Genomic DNA, 22,231 nt, shown 5'->3' with positions numbered 1-22,231 from the left:
TGAGTGAAGTTTACATGAGGACTGGTTATGTTTCCAGTAAAGCGATTTTAAATTTCATTCCTGCTGACAACTTGGACATTTCTTTCAATGTGTATTATTTATATTTGTGTGAAAAATAGTTCTAAAGTAGAAGTCAGTTATCAAACTGCATATAGAAATGGAAAACAGAATTTTTTTATTCATATATGAATTTATTTCCAGTTCATCCAAATTCGGTTTGAAACAAAGTTTGAAATAAATAATTTTTTTTTACCTTAAGGCGAACAGACTAGTAGTAATGAGTGTGTATATATGTGTTGGATATTATATATGTGTATTTCTAGTTGTCCAGTAGAGACCAATCATTTTTGTGAATATATTGCAGTTTCTAGAAGTAAAAAGTTCATATGGTGCTTTGATCCATTATAATCTTAAAGCTTTCTAAAAGCATGGAATTATCAGCCATCAATGTTTTCTTGCAGAAACTATCTCTGGACTAATACAGAACAATTAATAACTTCCTCCCTTTCATGTACATGTATTTATATGTAATAATTTATGTAATAGATGCATACAAATATCTATATAATATGCAAACCTACAAGTAAATATCTCAAATAACTAAACAATCCATATTAGTTTAAGTGAATTCATTTCACGGTTATCTTGTCTCTTCTATTAGATCATCAACTATTTAAATTTTGTACATTTAAATGGAAGGTGTACCTCCCAATAACATCATTCATTTTGTTAATGTTCAATTAAGATGACAGTGCTGAAGAAAAATGGAGGTAGTGAGAAGTGAGAAGAAAACAGAAGGTAGCTGGGTGCACTGGTGTGCATGTGTAGTCCCAGCTACACCGGAGACTGAGGCAGGAGGACCTTTTGAGCCCAGGAGTTGAAGCCCAGTCCGGGCAACCTAGGAAGACCTAATCTCTAAAAGAAAAAAAAAAACAAAACATAAACAAAACAGAATATAAAGAGAAGCTAATGTCCTGGAAGACTGTTAAGACCTAAGTAAGATTTTTAACATTTTTATGTATCATATAATTAACATGTCTTTTGTTGCTTGTTCTTTAACAATGTATCCTTTCTCTGTTGACTTTAGAAATACTGCTATAAAAGAAAAAGGGAAGTAGATTTAAATAACAAAGAAAATAATATGAATGATCAAAACCAAACAAAAAGCCACATTATTTATTGCCGATTTTTCCTGCTTTAAGGTTTTTACCTACCTATTTCTTTCTTGGAATGTATTTATAGAAAAATGTATGAAAGCAGCTTTATTTTCTACTTGTTGAATTAAAAACTTTTCTTCCTGGGAAGATGAGTGGCTATTTCTGAATCTGAATCGTTAAAGCAGTAACTATCACTAGATTTTGTTCCATCTTATTAGTATAATACCTTTTCATTTAGAAAATAGTAATAAATTTGGCCGGGTGCAGTGGCTCATGCCTGTAATCCCAACACTTTGGGAGGCCGAGGCGGGCGGGTCACTTGAGGTCAGTAGTTCAAGACCAGCCTGGGCAACATGGTGAAACTCCATCTCTACTAAAAATACAAAAATCAGCTGGGCGTGGTGACACACACCTGTAATCCCAGCTACCAGGAGGCTGAGGCAGGAGAATCACTTGAACCTGGGAGGTGGAGGTTGCAGTGAGCCAAGATTGCACTGCTCCACTCTAGCCTGGGCAACAGAATGAAACTCTGTCTCGAAAAAAAAAAAAAAAAAAAAAAGGTGGGGCCAGGGAGGAGGGAGAAAATAGCAGTAAACTTTAGGAAATCATGCTTTTATTTGCAGTTCTTCTGCTGACCAGATCAGATTCTGTAGAGGCCATATGAGATAAGAGATGCCTACATTTTCTCCTTAATGATCTTAATATTAGAAGTCAGCTTAAAATGGCCTTAAATGAGACAACCTCAGGCCTCAACATAAAAAAAACTTTCCTCTTTTTAAGGAAGACCTCTGTTAAGACTAAGTTATGCTTCAGAGAAAATAATGAAAGACTTGATTTAGATATTCAGGATTTTAAAAAGTGGAGATCAAAACCTGTAGCTGAAATCTAGTGAGAGTGAACAAGTAAGTTTAAGCATTTGTAACATTTTAAAAATTTACTTTTTTTGGAAGGCAATTTCTCATTATATGTCAGCGTATCTCTTCCTTATTCATTATTTAAAATATTTCTCATGATAAAACAGGTAAAAACAGTAAATAATTGTGTACCTAAGTTTTAGATTGTAAACAAGTATATACAAAAGTAGAGCCTAAGAAATGACAAGAGGTAAGTAATGTTTTTTGTAATTTTAATATTTGAATTACAAAGGTCTATATGGACAAGACAATCTCAGCAATAAATAATGTCTTGTGTGAGGTAAGCAGATAAATAGAAAATGAAATGTCAAAACAACATACATGAATACATATTAATATATACTGGGATTCAACTAACATAAGTTGTACATAAAGAAAAATATTAATAGAGAATAATTAGTAGAGGATAACTGTATTTCATGTTATACTCTTAACAGTTGTTTATCAGAGAAATGGTTCTCTGCATAAAAATTATTGTTTTTAAAAATCAAAGGTTTATTTAATTATTTCATACTTAAATGCATGCTCATTAAAAATTAAAACAATACAATAATATATTAGAGTAAAAAGTGAAAGCTCTTCCCCACATCTTAAAACACATCATTTTATCATCAGAGGTTAATATGATTAAAAGTTTGACATCTGTGATGGCCTGAATGTTAGTGTTCTCACCTCCCACCAATTCATAGTATTAAGAGGTAAGGTCTTTTTTGAAGTGATTAAGTCATGAGGGCTCCACTCTCATGAATGAGATTAATGCATGTATAGATGAGGTTGGGAAGAGTGCCCTCTGTTCCCTTCTGCTATGTAAGGATGCAGCGTGAAGGCATCATATTGGAAGCAGAGAACGAGCCCTTGGCAGACTGGCGGCACCTTGATCTTGGACTTCCCAGCCTCCAGAACTATTAGAAATAAAAGTTTATTATTTATAATTTCCCCAGGCTAAGGTATTTTGTTATAGCTGTCCAAGCAGACTAAGACAATGTCTATTATTTCAGCATATATCCTTTAGCATTTACATCGCATACATTGTTTGGAGAGGTTTGTTTAAACTCTAAGCAACACATCTTGAAGATCTTTTCATGTCTGTATACATAGATATACCTCCTTTTAAAATTGTTGCATAGTGTTTCAAAGTAAAGATATACTTTACTTTATTAAATTATGATGAATATTTAGGTTCTTTCAAGTGTTTTTTATTGAAAACAATGATGCAACATGTAGCCTTGCACGTGTAGCCTTTGTGGGTACACTTGAGTATTTTATAGTATAGGCCTAAATAAATGGAATTACTGAGTCAAATGCATGTGTACTGTATTTTGATGAACACTGCCAAATTTCCAACTACAATGAAAGAAAATGCCAACTAAACTTTTTTGGTGTGTGTCAAATTACTTCTCACCTGATATGTTAGTCCTTTTGCCTTGATATAAAGAAATACCTGAGACAGGGTGATTTATAAAGAAAATAGATTTATTTGACTCAATGTTCTGCAGGCTGTACACAAAGCATAGGCTGGCATCTGCCTCTGGTGAGGGCCTCAGGAAGCTTATAATCATGGCAGAAGGCGAAGGGGAGCCAGCGTGTCACATGGTGAGAGAAGGAGCAAGACACAGGGAGGAGGTGCCAGTCTTTTTTAAACAACCAGATCTCGTGTGAACTCACAGAGCAAGAACTCATTCATTACCTCGAGGACAGCAACAGGCCATTCATGAGAGATCTGCCCCCATGACCCAAACACCTCCCACTAGGCCCACCTCCAGTATCGGAGATTACATTTCAACATGATATTTGAAGGGAACAAAACATCCAAACCACATCACCTGAGAATAGCTAAATACTTTTAAACTGTGGCTTTAAAAACAGCAAAGTTATGTAGAAGTTAAAAAAACCAAAGAAGGGTCAGTTGTGTTACCATTATATTACATTGTCAGTTAATCAAAACAAATAAATATTGAGTGTTGCCATGCCTCTGGTGCTGTTTAGTGGCGGAAAAGTAAACTATAAGGCAGAATAAACACTATTTTCACCTTTACAACCATAGTCAGTTCTGACAGTGGGGTCCTGTGATATAGTTTTTTATTTTACAAAGAAAAAAAATGTTTTAAATAAAATACAAAATATTATTAAAATTAATTTTAGAAATTTAAATAGACATCCTACATTACTTCCACCTTGTGCATATTTCCATGCATTGATGATTCTATAGCTAACAAAGCAAGGCTGTCACTTGGTCACACTCTCCTCTAAATGGGTTGTCTTGTTCCAATGCAAAAAACACTTTAAGGGATATCCACAACTAACACAGACATCAACACAGTTTGACAGCCTATTAGTCTTGCAAACATGAATTTATCAATAGTTGAGATAACACAGTAAACAAGTGGAACCCATTGGAAGGCTTTCAAGCAGGGAAGGCCATTTAATTACGTAAAACTAACAAAGCAGAGAGAATTTAGAACAGGCCTTCATTAGGGGCAAAATGAAATCAGAGCCAATAATATCAGTGGTTTGGAAATAACATTCTAAAAATTTGGAAAGGATTGACCCATTTGTAATCTGTAAATGTACTACTTCCTTATACAAAGTTTATACCAGTGGGTTGAGTAGGGAATAGAACTATAGGCAGATGTTTAAATAAAAACAAAACAACTTTACTATATTCTTGCTTTCTACCAAAACACATTTCTTCTTATTGGATCTAAATTAACTGAGGCCCATATGTGGTGGCTCACGCCTATAATCCCAGCACTCTGGGAGGCCGAGATGGGAGGAACTTTTGAGGCCACCAGTTTGAGACCAGCCTGGACAGCATAGTGAGACCCAATCTCTATGAAAAAATTAAAAATTAGTCAGGTGCAGTGTCATGTGCCTGTAGTCTCAGCTCCTCAGGAAGCTAAGGTAGGAGGATCTCTTGAGCCCAGAAGGCTGTGGCTGCAGTGAGCTATGATTGCACCATTAGGCCCCAGCCTAGGCAACAGAGCAAGATCCTGTCTCAAAAAAAAAAAAAAAAAGATAAATTAATCGACAGGTTTATATTTGGAAAACTGACATTTATCCTCACTTAAAAATTCTTATCTCATACATATATATGTACACACACACATGCACCCATACACATACACACACATATACAGAGCAGTCAGTTCTTCATAAGACTGAAAGTAAAGGATATTGCTCCTCCCAATTGTCTTTTTACTGAGAATTTCATGTGTTTTTTTAAAATTATTACAGACTCCTTTTTAAATGCATGGAAGATGCCCCTTTCAAAATTCAGTTTTTCAGGACTAACAAATAATATTTAAAAGAGCATTTTCATTCTAAAACTTGAGTCTTTGGAGGATAACTTAAAATGTATGGCTCTAAAATTAAGCCTCAAAGTAGTGTTTAAAAATACATTTAAAATCCCATATTTCTATGTTATAATCAATAATGAATGGGTATAGTTTGAGTCACATTTTATTGGATGCTTTTGAATAATAGCCTAAAATGATCCACAGAACAAAACTGACCAAATGAATTCCTAATATATCTGTTGCTATTTATCAAGAAGAAGTAAATTAGACAACTGTGCTATTTTATTTTACATTAAAAATGTACATAAATATGTCAGCTATTTTGCTATGATGAGCTACATAATAAACATACAAGTTTATTAATGAATACTACAGATTAACATGTTAGGCAATTTATCTTGAGATTAATTTATAAGCTCATAGTGTTAGAAGAGTTCATCTCTCTATCACCAGCCTTCAAATGACAGTTTTAACCAGATTCATAATTATCTATTCTCTTACTTATAAAATAGAATTATTTCACTTTCCAGACGTAGAAAATGTTAAATCTTTCTTGATATTTACCTTTAGTATTTCCATGACTTAACAATCATTGCTCCTTATAGTCATAAATTGTCTTCATGAAATTTTTTTTTGTTCTTATTTAGACATAGAGGAACAATGCTCAGTATTTTTTCTCTGGAAATAAATTTTACAAATGAATACTAATCAAGTCATACCTTAGCCTTTTAAGACTAAAAATGCCAGTTCCCTTAGCTTATCTCAAGGACCTAAATGAGATCTTTTTAGCTACTTTTTTATTCTTTGAACTCTCATCAATTTCTACACATCCTTTAAAAATGTGGTCCAAATCAGGAAATAATTTTCAAATGAAAGTATAATTAGGTCCGGGCGCGGTGACTCACGCTTGTAATCCCAGCACTTTGGGAAGCCCAGGTGGGTGGATCACTTGAGGTCAGGAGTTTGAGACCAGCCTGGCCAATATGGTGAAAACCCGTCTCTACTAAAAATACAAAAATTAGCCAAGCATAGTGATGCACGCCTGTAATACCAGCTATTCAGGAGGCTGAGGTAGGAGAATCGCTGGAACCCGGGAGGCAGAGGTTGCAGTGCCCCGAGATCACGCCTGGGCAACAAAGCCAGACTCCATCTAAAAAAATAAATAAATAAAAATAATATATTTAAAAAGTATAATTTATACATGAAACAGAGGAGGAATGGTTTCCTGCCTGTTTGGAATATTTCAGAAATCATAAAAACTCTCTTTCATCCACATTGGGGACCATTCGTGCAGTCTAGATAGACCCTCAAGTCTTTTTCTTCTGTGCTTTTTGCCTAGACATTCCTGCACAATTCTATATGTTATTGTTTATGTGTACACCTCACATTTGCTTCTTTGAGCCTCATTTTAAAAATACGATCATTATCATAATTTAAATTTTAGTTTATTTTTCCAGTATAATAATCACCCTAATTTATTCAATGTCATTTGCAAATTGGTGCAGTATAGTTTTGAATTTTTTGAATAAACAGAAAATATGTTGATTATTATGGGTTCCAAGTCATTCCTCAACCTCCTCTTGGTAAGGCTGTGGAACACCTTGCTCATCAGTCTAAAAGTAGTATGACTGAGAAGATATTTTCCTCACTTATTAAAAAGATGAACATATGTGATGGAATCTAAAATCTATTCATCTGGATGAAAAAAATGGTAGAGAATAGTGAGAAAATCCTTTAAAAGAAAGAGTGATGGGGTAGGAGCTAATCTGCCTTTATAAATATTTAAAAATATTGGCTGGGGGCGGTAGCTCATGTCTGTAATCCCAGCACTTTGGGAGGTGGAGGCGGGGGAAATCACCTGAGATCAGTCGTTCAAGACCAGCCTGGCCAACATGATGAAACCCTGTCTCTACAAAAATAGTGGGGTGTGATGGCAGGCACCTGTAATCCCTACTTGGGAGGTGGAGGAGGAGGAATCGCTTGAACCCAAGAGGTGGAGGTTGCAGTGAGCGAAAGATGGCGCCATTGCACTCCAGCCTGAGTGACAGTGCGAGATACTATCTAAAAAACAAAAACAAACAACAACAACAACAAAAAAACTTGCAAAACTATAGTAATTTCGGTGATACACTGTTAGCAACCAGATACACAATTTCTGAATGACTAAAATACCAGGTACAATGTGTTTGACATTTATCATCTATATAATTGAGTCTTCACAATTATTCTATTTGACACTGAGAAAACTGAGACTTAGAAAATATAACTAGCTCAGTGTGGTACATATTACTATTTGCTTACAGTTCTCCATTTTCTCTAAGTCCCTGACATGCCTTCCCCGTGGAGACAATGCACTTTCCTTTCCCATTCACTTAGGGTTGATTGTCTGATCTTCAGACCAATGCAGGGTGGATGGAAAAAACAGTGTGTTGGAGTTGAGGTTTAAGAGTGTGGCAAGTTTCAGCCAGCCTTCTTGTACTCTTACCATCCATTATAAGAAGAATTTGTTCCAAGGAGCTATTGCTATCACAGCCTGAAAAAAGAAATGTGTAGCACTCCAATCTGACCTGTAGCTTGGAGCAAAGTCCATTTGTGTCCAGAAGAACATTGCAGTGTCACAGCTGACCCAGATACCCATGAAAAAGAAATAAATATTTGTTATTGTACGCCACTGAGATTTGGGGAAGTGTTTCTTAGCATTATTGCAGAAAAACCTGAACAATACCTCGGAATCACACAGCTAAAAAAGGTCAACGAAACAAAGACAAAAATCTGGAAATAGATAACAGCGTATCCAAGAATTTAGACGAGAAAATATGGATTGCTCAAAAGTGGTGGGGGGATAGTAACTAACCGCTTGGAAGAAATATTAAATCTCTAATGTATACTTAAAAAAAAGAAACTCTAAGTTTGTTAGAGATATAAATGAAAAATATGAAAAGATAAAGATAATATAATTAGAATAAAATACCGAATTTTTTCTTACTAATCTTGTAAAGAATGTCTAAGAGTGATACCAAAGTCATTAATTGGAATACATAAAAACTTTGAAGAAAATGGCATAAACAAGGTAAAAACACTAAAGACATACTAAAAAAATACACATCACAAACAAAAACTTAATATTTGTAATCCTTGAGAAGTGCTTACAAGTCAATAATAATAAGAGGTATACTCCAGAAGAACAACAGGAGTAACATAATAGGCCATAGACACATGGAAACAAGATAAACCTCATTACTAATCAAATTCTGGAAATTAAAAGAAACAATAAAATAAAAGTTCCCACTTATTGGAATGTAAATGATTTTAAAGATTATATTAACACCTAATATATTCTGAGACTTTGCAGAGTTTGAAAAGAAAAAAAAAAAAAAAGCCTTGAGAGCAAAATGACTATGACCTCTTTTGGAGGACAGTTCAGCAATAACACATATTTTAAGAAAAAATATTTATTTTTAACATGAAAGTCTTAAAATTATGCAGACTCATTGAGTATTTCCATTTCTTAAGGAATAATCTTGTCAAATGTGAAAAGATGTATTACAATATTCAAAGTAAAAAAGTTGAAACTACGTAAATGTTAATCAACAGGGGATTGATCAAATAAATTATGAAACTTCCATAAAATAAAATATACATTTCAATGATAGTCACTAAGAATTATGAAGATCTGTATGGACATTAAAGACAGCAGTGATTATATATTAAGAGAAAAAAGGAGGCTATAAAACTATGTACAGTGTGATCTCATTTTTATAACTATGTGAAATATATGTTAATATAATTCTTGAGGAATAGGCAAAATATTATTTATGAGTTTTTTTCTGGATGATGGGTTTATGGTTGATCTTCATACAAGAAAATGCTTTTTGTCAATAGTATTGAATGCTTTCTACAATAATATATAGTCAGAAATAAAAGCAAAACACTTTCCTCTTAGAAATGAAAAATATACATACAAGCAATATCTTCTGCAAATATGGAAAAAGTCTATAGAACTCAAAATGGGTGATATCTATTGTTTGCTCCTTATCTAGGTTCTCATAAATTATTCATGGAAATCCTATCTTACTAATAATTATTTTTTGTTCATTACTCCTTTGCGTTTCTTTTCAGAGTGACAGGTATTATACTCTGCAGTCATTTATATTATATTCTTTATAATCGATATTTCTTAAGCCATGTTTACATGATTTTAAAAAATCACATAAATAAAAAACAGTTACATTGGCTAAATTAGAGTATTTCTACACAAACCAATAATTTTAGCTTGAACTTGAACTGACCAACTTGAATGGACCAATTACTTTAGGATTTTTTTAACATTCAAATCAAGAAAATTATAAAAATCAAGTTTCATTCAGTTATTTAGAGGAAAACATAATTACAAAAAAGTCTTCAATGAGACAAATTAATTTTACAAAGAATAGCAATTAGGCAATTCATATAATATTATATATATCTCTATCAATCTATAGATAGAGATACAGATATAAAAAACCCAGGGATAAACTAATAAACTACAGAACTTGTAGAGGACCCATATGAAGAAATTTCAGAATTTTCAAAGGATCATTAAAATTTTTGAAAACTATTTCTATATGAGTAAATGGCAATATTTTAAAGCCATCCCATCATTTATAAATTTAATGTAATTCAGCTTAGGATTTCCAATAAATTTTTAAAATTAACTATGACATTAGATTTCTTTTAATTGGGCAGCCCCTGAATCAGAATAGGTCTAGAGAGAGTCCTAAAATTTTTTTATTATGAAAATAACATGGGCTTCTCCCGAAAAATTCAGGCCATACAGAAGGTGTTAAATGAAAAATATTGTCCTTGGCCTACATCCTAACTCCTCAATCCAACTCCCCAGAGGTAAATCATTGTAAAGAGCTTTAAAAAAAATTGTGGTAGGGCGAGGTGAGATGGCTCACTCTTGTAATCCCAGCACTTTGGGAGGTCGAGGTGGGCAGATCACAAGGTCAGGGGTTCGAGACCAGCTTGACCAACATGGTGAAACCCCATTTCTACTAAAAATAAAAAAATTAGCCAGGCATGGTGGCACGTGCATGTAATCCCAGCTACTCTGGAGGCTGAGGCAGGAGAATCGCTTGAACCCAGGAGGCAGAGGTTGCAGTGAGCCAAGATCACGCCACTGCACTCCAGCCTGGGCGATAGAGCAAGACTCCATCTCAAAAAAAAAAAAAAAAAAAAATTGTGGTAAATAAAACTTATCGTTTTAACCATTTTTAAGTGTACAGTTCAGTAGCATTAGGTACATTCACATTGTTGTGCAACTATCACCACCATCCATCTCCAGACTGTTTCCATCTTACAAAACTGAGACTCCTCTGTACACCTTTAACAACAACCCCCATTGTCCCTTTCCCTCAGCTCCTGGCAACCACCATTCTACTTGATGTCTCTATGAATCTGACTACTCTAGGTACCTCAGATGAGTGGAATTATGCAGTATTTGTCCTTTGTGTGTAAGCAGCTTTTAAATAATCTTTTTCAAAGACATTTACCAAAATTTTATGACTAATGCTTGTTCATGGTAGAAAATCCAAACTACCTAAGAAGATTCTTTATAATAAAGAGCAAAATTTCCTCTTCTCCACAATATCCGTTCCCACTAACCAAAGCTAACCATTGTTAATACTTTTTTTGGCCAATCTTCCAGAATGTTTATATGTATCAATAAGGAACAACCTCACATACACACGGGCTTGCACATACACTTCTAGGCTTTTTCTGACTTTTAAAATTTCAAGCAGGCTAATATATATATTGTTGTACAATTTGCTTTCTTCACTTAATGTATCTTGAGTATTTTTTCACAGCAATACATATGTTCTTAAGTGAATCTTTTTTTAACTTAATAATGTAATTCAGAATAATATGAACGAATAAATAGTCAAGAATGACAAAGAAAATTTTGGAAAGGAAAACTGCAGAAGAACTTGCAATACCAGATATAAGACTGTATTATTTAAATATTGTGATAAAGGTAGAAGAATAGAGAAATCAGCGGAGTGGAAATTAATCTCAAGAGAGGACCCTAGAAGATAAAAGCTTTCAGCTAAATTCAATAATCTTAAAATCAGTAGGAAAAAAATATATTATTCAATAAACTTTCAGGGACAATTGCTTAAGAGTTAAAAAAAAAGATCCAATCCTCTCCTCACATGATAAACCAAAATAAATTGCAGACATATTAAAGCATTAAATGCATAAAATAAAAACAAAAAAATCATCAAATATATAGGAGAAAACAAAAGTGAATATTTTAGCAGGTGGTCATGCATGCCTGTAGTCCCAACTCCTCTGAAGGCTGAGGCTGGAGGATCACTTGAGCCCAAGAGGTCGAGGCTCCAGTAAGCCATGATCGTCCGACTGCACTCCAGCCTGGGCAACAGAGAAAGATCCTGTCTGAATAAAAAAATAAAGAAGTAAATAAAAAATAATAAAAGTGAATATTTATCTAACCTTTTTTGAGGAAGATTTTCCTTTTTTTCTTCAGAGATGGAGTCTCACTCTGTCGCCTAGGCTGGAGTGCAGTGGTGCAATCTCAGCTCACTGTAGCCTCCGCCTCCTGATTTCAAGTGATTCTCCTGCCTCAGCTTCCTAAGTAGCTGAGACTATAGGCATGTGCCACCACGTCTGGCTAATTTTTGTATGTTTTAGTAGAGACAGGGTTTCACCATGCTGGCCAGGCTGGTCTTGAACTCCTGACCTCATGATCCACCCACCTCAGCCTCCCAAAGTGCTGGGATTACAGGCGTGAGCCACCGCGCCCGGCCATGAGGAAGATTTTCTACAAGTAAAGGTAGAAATGTTAATGAAAACACTTGAGATATTGACAATTTAAAAGTGAAAAAGTCAGTAACAAAATATGATACAGTTTAGCTTAGAAAGATCCTTGTAAAATGTATGACATAGTATTACTATGGTAACTTTACATAAATAACTTTCTTTATAAAAAATAAAAAAATACAAACACCCCAACAGAAAAAAATGGATGTCATATAGGAATAAGTATACTATAAAGCAATATTATAAATGGCAAATAATATATGAAATTTAAAATTTTTCAAGTAAGCAAAATAACTAAAAGTAAAAGAACAATAATTTTTTCAAACATCAAATTAGATATCATTAAAAACCTGATAACATTTAGTGTTGGTGAAGATAAGGATAAACAGACATTCTCATGTACTTCTATTTTGGAAGGCATTTTAGCCTACGTATCAAAATTTATAAAAAAATCCTTTTTGACCCTAAAATTCCCCTTTTAGAAATTTATCTGGAGGAAGTAATTATAAATGTGTGCAAATATTTGTCTACAGAGATGTTCACATAGCATTGTTTATGATATAGAAAAATTAACAATTATTAGCTGGGCATGGTGGCTCATGCCTGCAATCCCAGCAGTTTGGGAGGCCTAGGCGGGTGGATCATTTGAGGTCAAGAGTTCGAGACCACCCTGGCCAACATAGTGAAACCCTATCTCTACTAAAATAAACAAAAATTAGCTGGGCATGGTGACACATGCCTGTAGTCCCAGCTACTCAGGAGGCCGAGGCAGAATTGCTTGAATTCAGGAGGTGGAAGCTGCAGTGAGATGAGATTGCACCACTGCACTCCATCCTGGGAGACAGAGTGAGACTCCATCTCAAAAAAAGGAAAATTAGCAATTACCAAATACATAGTGTTAGAGAACTTGTTAGACAAACTATGGTGCATTTATACTATGGAATACTATAGTAAGTATTTAATTGACATGGGAAAATGTGATATATTTTAAGGGAAGTGTCATTTATAAATGAGTAATGTCATATATGCTAATTATTTTTAATACATACTAGTGCATAAAAATATGTATAAGAGGCCAGGCACAGTGGCTCACGCCTGTAATCCCAGCACTTTGGGAGGCCGAGACAGGCAGATCACGAGGTCAGGAGATTGAGATCATCCTTGCTAACACAGTGAAACCCTGTCTCTACTAAAAATACAAAAAGTTAGCCACGCGGCTGTACACAATGAACATGTATTACTTTTGTAATTGGAAATAATGTTATAAAAATGAAATACTTTTAAAGAGCACTTATGATACAGATATTGTTATTTATGTTTTTCCTCAAGTGATTGGTTGCTCTGCCTTATTTTAGCCAAGTTCCAGGTAAGCTTCTGGGCACTTTGTTGAAAAACTAAATCAAGTAAATCATTAGACTAAAATTATACATTGATTTTGCAAAAATAGCAATATTTTGCTAGACAAAGTCACAGAGCTAAAATATATATTTTCATTTTTAACAATGAAATATGACTATTATAATTAAAAGAATTCAATTTGCATTATATGCCCTTAAATAAAGATTAAATGAACCCCCGACACACCAAATTATTATGTAATCCAGTTTAATTTTTTAACTAATGGGAACACAAATTAGTATAATTTTATAATTCAATACTCAGCAATAGATCATTTTTTAAAATAGAAGAAACTAAACATTTTTCCACATACCACCCTTAGGGAACAAGGCATATCATAAGATATGACAAATAAGCTTCTAGGAAAAGTCTTCATTTGTTCTTTCCAGGAAATGTGAATTTGCTAATTTGGTGACAAATATATGTATACATATTATATGTAATAAAATTATACTGAAAATAAAATCAATGAACTATTGAAATTTTAAGTGCAAAGCATCTGGTTAAAACTGCCTACTCTTGCTCATATATCCTTTTTTATTGCTATTTATATTAGCAAAATGAACTTGACATAATGCCTTAAATAGTTAATGAATACAAAGCTCTAAAACAGAAAATATGTATTGTACATGATCTTTTGGAATCTGATTTCAGGTACAACTAATTTGACAGGCAGTATGATAAGGAACAATCTGAATGACATGTAAACAGGAGGGGGTAAATTCCAAGCACAGCCTGAATAAGAAGTACAACTCATTTCCCGTAACCCAGATGCCTTTTTAACACACTATGTGAAACCAGGTGCTGTTCCCAAAGGAGAAAACACTGCCCTCCAGTGGTCTTCAATGAAGAAATGGAAATAGTTTCAGGTACCATGATAGCAGCATTTACATGAAACATGGTATATTTATCTAGTCTCATTTTTGGCTGTATTTCTTAAGCTGAAACATGTCTACAACTGAGCATAAGGACAAAATTTCCAAGATAAATTCTAATAGGTAGGTGGTTACTCCAGTTAGATAGACATATTAACAAGGAGGATTATGACTTTCTGACCCCAAAAGCTGACCATTTTTTCGACTTTCAAAATTGGATTATGTTAGCCACCTATAGTTTCTCACTTTCTAGATAAGAAATAAGAGATTTCATCTCTATGTTTCCCTTGTTGGCCAATTTTTTAGCTAAAAGACATTTAAAATTGTACAGCAGGCAGAACCCCAGGGGACTGAACAGTGTTCCAACATCCTTAAAGGCTTCCCATCACTTGAAAAACCAAATTCTTCCTCCTGTTTCTTAAACTAACCAAAGTAGGCAAAAGCAATTTTTAAAAGTCTTTGTGTCTAGCATTGGAACTTTCTCATATTTCACACCATTATATAAATGTCACTCTAACCTATATGTATCACAAATGCTACGCTAAATTAGGGCCAAATTTGCAACCTAGTTTAACTGGGTTTCCTCTTTTTGCAAATGCAGTTTTTGTGTCTGCATTTAGCAATGCATACAAAACTGTCCGTGTAGCTAACTGCTTCAAATTGCTAAATTTGAGGATGGATGTGTAGATCTCCCAGTCTTTATGTATGTGCCAAAGCAATCCTGTTTCTAGTCATATAAAGACTTCCTAATCAAATGGACCTTGACTACATTGCTAAATTCTTGGACCACTTCACTTACTCTTGGATTTAGTAAAGGAAAAACTGAATTTTAAGAGAGGAAAGAGACAGTTTTCAATCCTCCTCCATGTCTCTGTCCTTCAGAAACCAGAATGGAACCACATCACATGATCAGATGGACTCTAGAGTCCCACAGCTATAAAGCCTCATCCATTACAAGCTATGTGACTTAACTTAGCCTCATTTTTCTCATCAGCAAAACAAAATCATGTTGGGTTCATTAGGTGATTATTAACGATTGAATGAGGGAAAGTATGTGAAGTGTCTAGCACAGAGAAAGGGCTTCACCAAGACGCTATGATTATTCTATCACCATCACTTCTTAGACTATTAATCCAATGGTCAAGTAAATTTTTCTAGAGATATGACTTTCTAAAATTTATTCCCATTTATCATCTTAAATAATGTTCATCATTCAGTTTATTATATAGAAAATGTCCTGAGTCCTCCAGATAAATTCTTTAAAACAAATGCCTTGTGCTAAGAGAAAATATTTTAACATCACATTCCTCAAATATAGCACCTTTGAGTATGAATCAAGTTTTTCTTCTTTTCACTCCCACAGAAGATGATATCCATTATATAATCACCTGGATTCACAAAGAGCTTTAGGATGTAAAAAATGACAAACATCAAAATTGTAATCATTGCAAGGGTGGTATAGTAATTAGACGTATTTGGGTATATTGTAGTAAATTTAGAAGTTTCTGAGCTTGAGAAAATAAAATTCCACAACCATACTTGCTCTAGTTATTTAACTCAACTTACTGTACATTTCAGAGAGAAAAATTACTTTCTTTAGGAGATTAATGCACTATCCTTTGAGATGAAGAAAAACCTACACATTTTAACAAAACATTGTTCTTGTCACTAGCTGTGGTAAGGAGTTTTTACTGAGCCATGGTAGCACACCTTTATCTCCTACCTCTGTGTACGCTTGCAGCATTATAACACATAGTTTTATCTGGGTAAATTCACTGAGTATGGTCTTCACTGATTATGACATCTCATCAATAATCTCATTATGATACTTTATGTCATACAACATAGAATCTTTGATTACTCAAAATATTTCTTATAACTCAGAATCAAACTGTTTATGATTTAAAACAGAATGTACTGATGAATAGAGAGTACAACAGTGATTTGATAAATGTTTGATAATTTATCAAACTCTTAGAAAATTTTGGGACAAAGTACCATTTAAAGATAAAGCAAATAAGTACAGCTAAATATTGCAATAGTATATATGTGTTACACTGAAGCCTGTGTACAAGCATTAACTATGTACCAATAAATGCAAAGAAAATAAACTTAGGTTATAGCTTACCTAAATTAATCTCAAAATTTGACAATTAAACATATGAATTTGTAATAAACATTCTGAATTTTTAAAAAATTCATCATATTTGTAACAGTGCCAAAATAATCTAAAATCAGAATGCTTTCTGAGTATAATTATATTATTATAATTCTCTACCTTGACAGATGACAATTTTAGAACACCCTAAATACAATTTCTAGTATATGCACTAAAATAAAATGTAACAGATAGACAACTCACCATAGTATAAGTAACACATTCAAATTTAGTAATTTATTTTCCAGGTGGAAACCAGGCTTCTTGGAAGACTTCAAACTATGCCAAATGGTCTGATTTCACCATAGAGGTAGGCACTAGAGGACTAAATTTACTTCTGTGTAATTTTTGTTAGCTACATTTTACATGCAAATGTCTATACAACCATGTTAATGAAGTTATAGAAAAGAAAAGAAAGTTGGCATTCCCACTTTTGTTTTATTCCAAAGCAACTTTTCAGTTGACTTGCTATCATTTTAAACCATTGTTATTTAATCATAATAAAACAGAAAATCTAACAATGCATTCGAATTGGATTGCAAATCAAGAAAAACAGTATCTTACTTCTAAATAAAATTTAGATTTGCGATTTTTTTCCCTCATAACTTTATGGTGTTCACAACATAGGATAACTTTATGGTGTTCACAACATAGGATGCTTCTAGTGGAATCAGACAAAAAAAGTTTTGTTAATAATAAATATTTAGAAAAGTTCAATTTTTCTGATCCAGTGTTGGTTATTTAGAGGAAAGTTTTTTTTTTTCCTTCTTATCAAGGGGCTCAAAATTTTCTGCACCCCAAATGGAATTGGGTGCTTAATTGATGGTTATCTAAAATCTTTCTTTGGAGAAATATAAGCAAATATATTAAAATTTGATATGGGTAAATTTCCTATAAAAATGTTGATATTTAAGCTTCAAAGCCCATATTGGCAATGAAAAGTGTACAGTATCCTTTTAGGTAGACCATTAATAATCTAAAATTTCTCTCATTATAAGGGAAATGTGCCTAGGGTATATGAAAAATAATGGTTTAAACTAAAGACACAGTTGATTTGCAATAAAACTGAAAGTAATATCTCTAGAAGTGGAGGTGATAAAAGGGGAAAGAGACAGAAATAATGGTTGCAACTCTGCATTTATGGTATAGGTTACAGCCAAGACTAGATACAATCTCATCTCATAACATCCAAAAGAATAAAGCAAAGTAAAATCTCCTTCACCCTCACACATTAAAAGGAATCAACATCTTGACCCAAAGCTCAAACTCCTAGAACTTGGAAATATCTGTAAAACCCCCAACACCAAGGTTTCTGTAACCTGTCATATCAGAGAAATAGGGAGATCTTCCACCATGGAAATATGACTATTAAGAATTCACAGATTACCTGAAACATTTGCTAATCAACCCCCATCCCTAACATCACCTCCTCCGAGAGAAAAAGAAAACGGGAGTGAGAGAGGAAGACTCAAAACATTGGGAAAAGCCTGCTATGAAAATGCCATGCCTTTCTTGGGGCTTAGACCATCAACCTAATCCTGGCCAGAACTATTGTAGGACTATATCAGGGCAACAGAGTACTTTGTGTGTGTGAATTGGGGTAGGAGGACCAGGATGTTAAGAAATCTAACAAATTCATAGATTTTTAAAAAACATTTGAGAGTGTTGTGTTTATACATGCTGGGCAACATAAACCATAAACCTTGCTGGATTTCTGCAAACTGCTGCGTGGAGGATACAAACGACATTCCTGTCAATGGGAGGAAGAGACAGACAGAAATCAAGACAGAGATAGGCAGCACCCCCAGGATGTGAAGCTTGTTCCAATTGCAAGCTGTAGTGGAAGGAGATGATGACACCCAGAACAAAATGTCTTTTTCACGAGGATGCTAAAGCTCTTGCTTTGTGATCTCTGTTTACAGAAGGAATGATCCATGCAAAGGACTGAATTTCTCCATTTTCTGGAATCAAAATATAAGGGCTTTTTAGTTACTTTAAAGTTCTAACTGTAGAGTGTATTGTTGTGTTCCATGAACAGACAAAACTCAGCAAGACAACAAAGACTTGATCTGCAGGAGAGAAGGTATTAAAGAGCAAGTCCTCTCCAGAGGGTAATTAATCCTTAGTCATTCATCTTAGAAGTCCCAGTTACAGTTAAGGTTAATGTTCAGGTAGCTTCTTTCTATTTTCTTTAAAAATTTTTTTAAACATTTTTTTTTTTTTTTTTTTACAGAATGTTATACTATTAATTGCCAATTTGCATATGTGTGCAGCTGCTGTTTTGGCTCTGAACTCAATCCGATAAGCTTGCTGGAGGTATCGCAGAGCACTTGGCAGCTTTCCTATTTGAAAAGAAAGCCTCTCCCCTCTACAGAACAGCTGATCGTCTATCAGCGATAGACCCTGATGGCGTGAATTACAATTACACTACTTTTCACACTAAATCTGGGTGATAGCTACTTGGAAAGAAGTTTCATCATTTTTTACCACAAACTGGAAAAAGAATTACATGGTCATGCTGTGCTTTTAAAGGCAGTTTGGTTCACTTTCGTCTATTTAACACCTAATTCCAAGAAGTCCATAGGCATCCAGAGATCTGAATGGCGCGTAATGAATTCACTGTTTAGATTGAAGATTTTAAAAATCTACCTCAAATTACATTTATTAACAGGGCGACCAGGAAGTGTTAAAGTTGTTAGACGCTTCATTTATTAAATAATTTGTGGGTATTTTCAGTTGTCATATCTAGAGTCATGGGGTTTGCTTATTTTTTTTAATTAGCAATCCAAAACAATGCTACTGCAATTTAACAATTCATCACATAATCTTGGGCTCTTCAGTTCAGCTGCTAATGTTAGATAATTCAGATTGTTATTTTGATCTGTTTATAAATGATTTTGGTTGCAATGTGCTGTGAGGAGAACTGCAGCCCAGGCAGATGATCTTTCTCTTATTTCCTGCATTGCTCAGGATGGTTGAGGGGCCTTCCAAAAAATGCATTTGAGGAGTTAAGTTTAGCATCTAGCAAAAGCAAATGAGTGATGGGGCAGGGGGCACTAATAATAACTTGTTTTATTATCATCACTTATTTAACGTCATTATTAATTTACATTTCCTGTCTGTTCGGAAAACTGAGGGAGGGTCTCTTTGCCAAACTACATTTTGTTGGAATCCTCCATTTCTCTGATTTTCTGGGACGTTAGAAAGTACCGTCTTCCTCTTCTTGAAAGAATCGGCCAACCATCAGAAAATTTAAGAGACTCCTAAACATCCCTTTTCTTTCCTCTTTCTTTCCTCAGCCCTCTTCCCCTCCCATCATGACATTTAAATCAATTTGTTGGGGGGGGAGGGGGGAAGAACAAGAGTTAAACCCACCTCAGGCAGCAGAAGTGGAACACATTAGTCCTGACGTAGTTAACCTAAGAGAAAAATAGATTTTGTTTTCCTTTTTTAGTCGCTAGCTTTATTAGATTTCTCACTCTCACAGATTATCCGAAGACTACCCATTGATTGATCGCCCGTAGAGCTGCATTTGGTGTAAAGAAAAAACTCACAGCTTTATTGGCTCTCAGGAGACAAAACAAACAGAACAAGATATTCATATTAATGCAAACAATGCAACAAATGAGGGGAAGAATCGCCCGGCTGAAGCGAGGCCCGGCGCGGCCACGGCCGGGGGGCTGAGAAGGGCCTGGGTGCCTCTCGCCCGGAAGCCGAGGTTTCCCGGCCTCCCCCCACCCCGGGCGCCGAGAGCAGTCGGTCCCCCCGGCCTCCCGCCGGCAAAGGGGCCCTGGGGCCCAGGCGCGCGGCCCCAGCGTGGCGGCAGGCGGCCCAGGCCATCGCCGGCGCCTGGAGGAGGCCTCCAGTCCAGGCCTCAGGGAAGGGCCTGCCTCGCTCGGCCCCTCAACGCCCCGCCGCGTGGCAATGGAAGGGACCTAAAAGCCCTCCTGGCTTTCTCCTTTCCTCTTCCCCTCGCTTCCCAGGGGCCCAAGGCCGGCATCTCAGTTTCCCTTTCCGGCAGGGTCAGGGGTGAGAGGGAGGAATTCTTAGGTGTCACCTCCTCACCCGCCTGGAGGCGGCGGCTAGAGAGACGCCGGAGCACCCTGAAGGGGAGGAAGCGGTGTGCCACGAATTCTCTCTCTTAAATGCTCGCGTTATCACGGAGACTTTATAAACACTTTAAACACAACACCAACCATTTTATCAGCAAAAGCGAGGGGAGGGGGGCGTACAGTAAATGCTGAGAGATGTTCAAGAAGCCCCGAGACTTTCCCTGCGGAAGGAGAACGGAAGAAAGAAAATTCCGGACGGAAAAAGAGTAAATATTAACTCCACACCTAACCACTTCCCCAGCCCCAAACTAGGAGAGAATCTGCTAAGATTCAACTCCATATCTAGATCGTCAATGTGATGTTAAAAATAGGGTTGCCAAATATTGCATGGGGCATTCTTAGAGTAAAAAAATGGTTATCTACCTGAAATTCAAAAAATTTAACTGGGCATCCTGTATTTTTATTGGCTAAATCTGTCTATTCTAACTAAAAAATATTCTGCTGAAGAAACCATACAAGAAGGAAGGCTCATTGTCTGATGTAATGAGGTTACTGGGGACATGTTTAATGGAACCTTGCCTGGAAAAAGAAATTGAGTTTCTCCTACAGCATACTTTTGTAAGCACATGGTAGGGTGGAGGAGGAAGAAATGACTGAAGCGACTTGGAAATGTCCTTACATTATATTTGAGGAGGAACTGGCAGTCATTGTTGCCACTTCACTAGGAAATGGAGCCGGGTTCCCTTCCTAAGGTTGGCAGACTGGGTCTGGCCCACAGAAACCCTCCATCCCTGGCCGATAGAGCGTACCCTAGCATGTCTGCAAGTGGAATGTCAGTTACAGTGGTTCCCATGCCGGCATTAGTGCGTGTATTTTTCCTAAACCTTGACTATGGAGCCACGTTACCCATTGGTATTTAGTTTATTTTGGAAAAAAGTTGCGAACTTTAAAGGCAAAGTCTGCTTTGAAATGTATGAAAGGCTTTAACTTAGAAATAGATCTCATGAAAGAGGGTCTTGCAGATGCTGAAAGAAAAGGCTTTTGCAATGTCAATAGTAAAACCTCAGGAAAAACGCAACAAAACAGTGGGTCTTTGCATATTGAAGTGTGTGTGAGAGGGTGAGGAGTCAGAAAGCTGCCTTTCTGGAGGAAGCCTGCTGCTTGCATTGCTTCCCCAGCCCCAGTCAGAGAGAGCTTTTTCAAGCAAGCTTTATCACCCTTACTGATACTTTGGATCCCCAGTGAGCTAGCCTTCCTTTTAAGCCAGTTGCTTGAAGTGGTCTGAATACACCCACACAGGATGCCCCTTTATCACTGGCGGGTAGAGCTATTTAACAGCTGCAAATGGAGAAACTATTTGTCTAATGAGTGCTGTTTTCAGAGTTGATTCACCAACACTCTCAGGGGAAGATAATATAAGGCCGAGACCTCCTGCTGAGCTGCACAGCCATCTCCAGACAGTGAAGGCCAAATGAAGTATTTGGTTGGTTTAGAGAATGTTTTAGTTCCAGATCGATAGTTTTAGAAAATACATAAGCTCACTTCCAGTTCATGCTGGT

General features: G+C 35.6%; 1 long non-coding RNA gene across 3 annotated transcripts in view; it reads left to right on the top strand.

The window, feature by feature from the left end:
* The window catches only part of LOC105483350 (uncharacterized), an 82,510-nt gene that overhangs the window by 40,059 nt on the left and 20,220 nt on the right, over nt 1-22,231 (top strand). Inside the window, exons 4-7 of one of the 3 annotated variants that reach the window (XR_988212.3) lie at nt 746-996; nt 14,389-14,456; nt 16,869-16,930; nt 18,854-19,026. This is a non-coding gene — a long non-coding RNA (uncharacterized lncRNA). Of the gene's footprint in view, nt 1-745; nt 997-14,241; nt 14,457-16,868; nt 16,931-18,853; nt 19,027-22,231 lie in introns of those variants that run through there. The other 2 variants (XR_011609811.1, XR_011609812.1) reach the window with 2 other exon arrangements.

The sequence above is a fragment of the Macaca nemestrina genome, chromosome 11 (assembly GCF_043159975.1).
Source record: "Macaca nemestrina isolate mMacNem1 chromosome 11, mMacNem.hap1, whole genome shotgun sequence".
NCBI classification, from domain to species: Eukaryota; Metazoa; Chordata; class Mammalia; order Primates; family Cercopithecidae; genus Macaca; species Macaca nemestrina.
The sequence above is the reverse complement of the archived record's forward strand: the minus strand, read 5'-3'. Positions and strand labels throughout refer to the sequence as shown.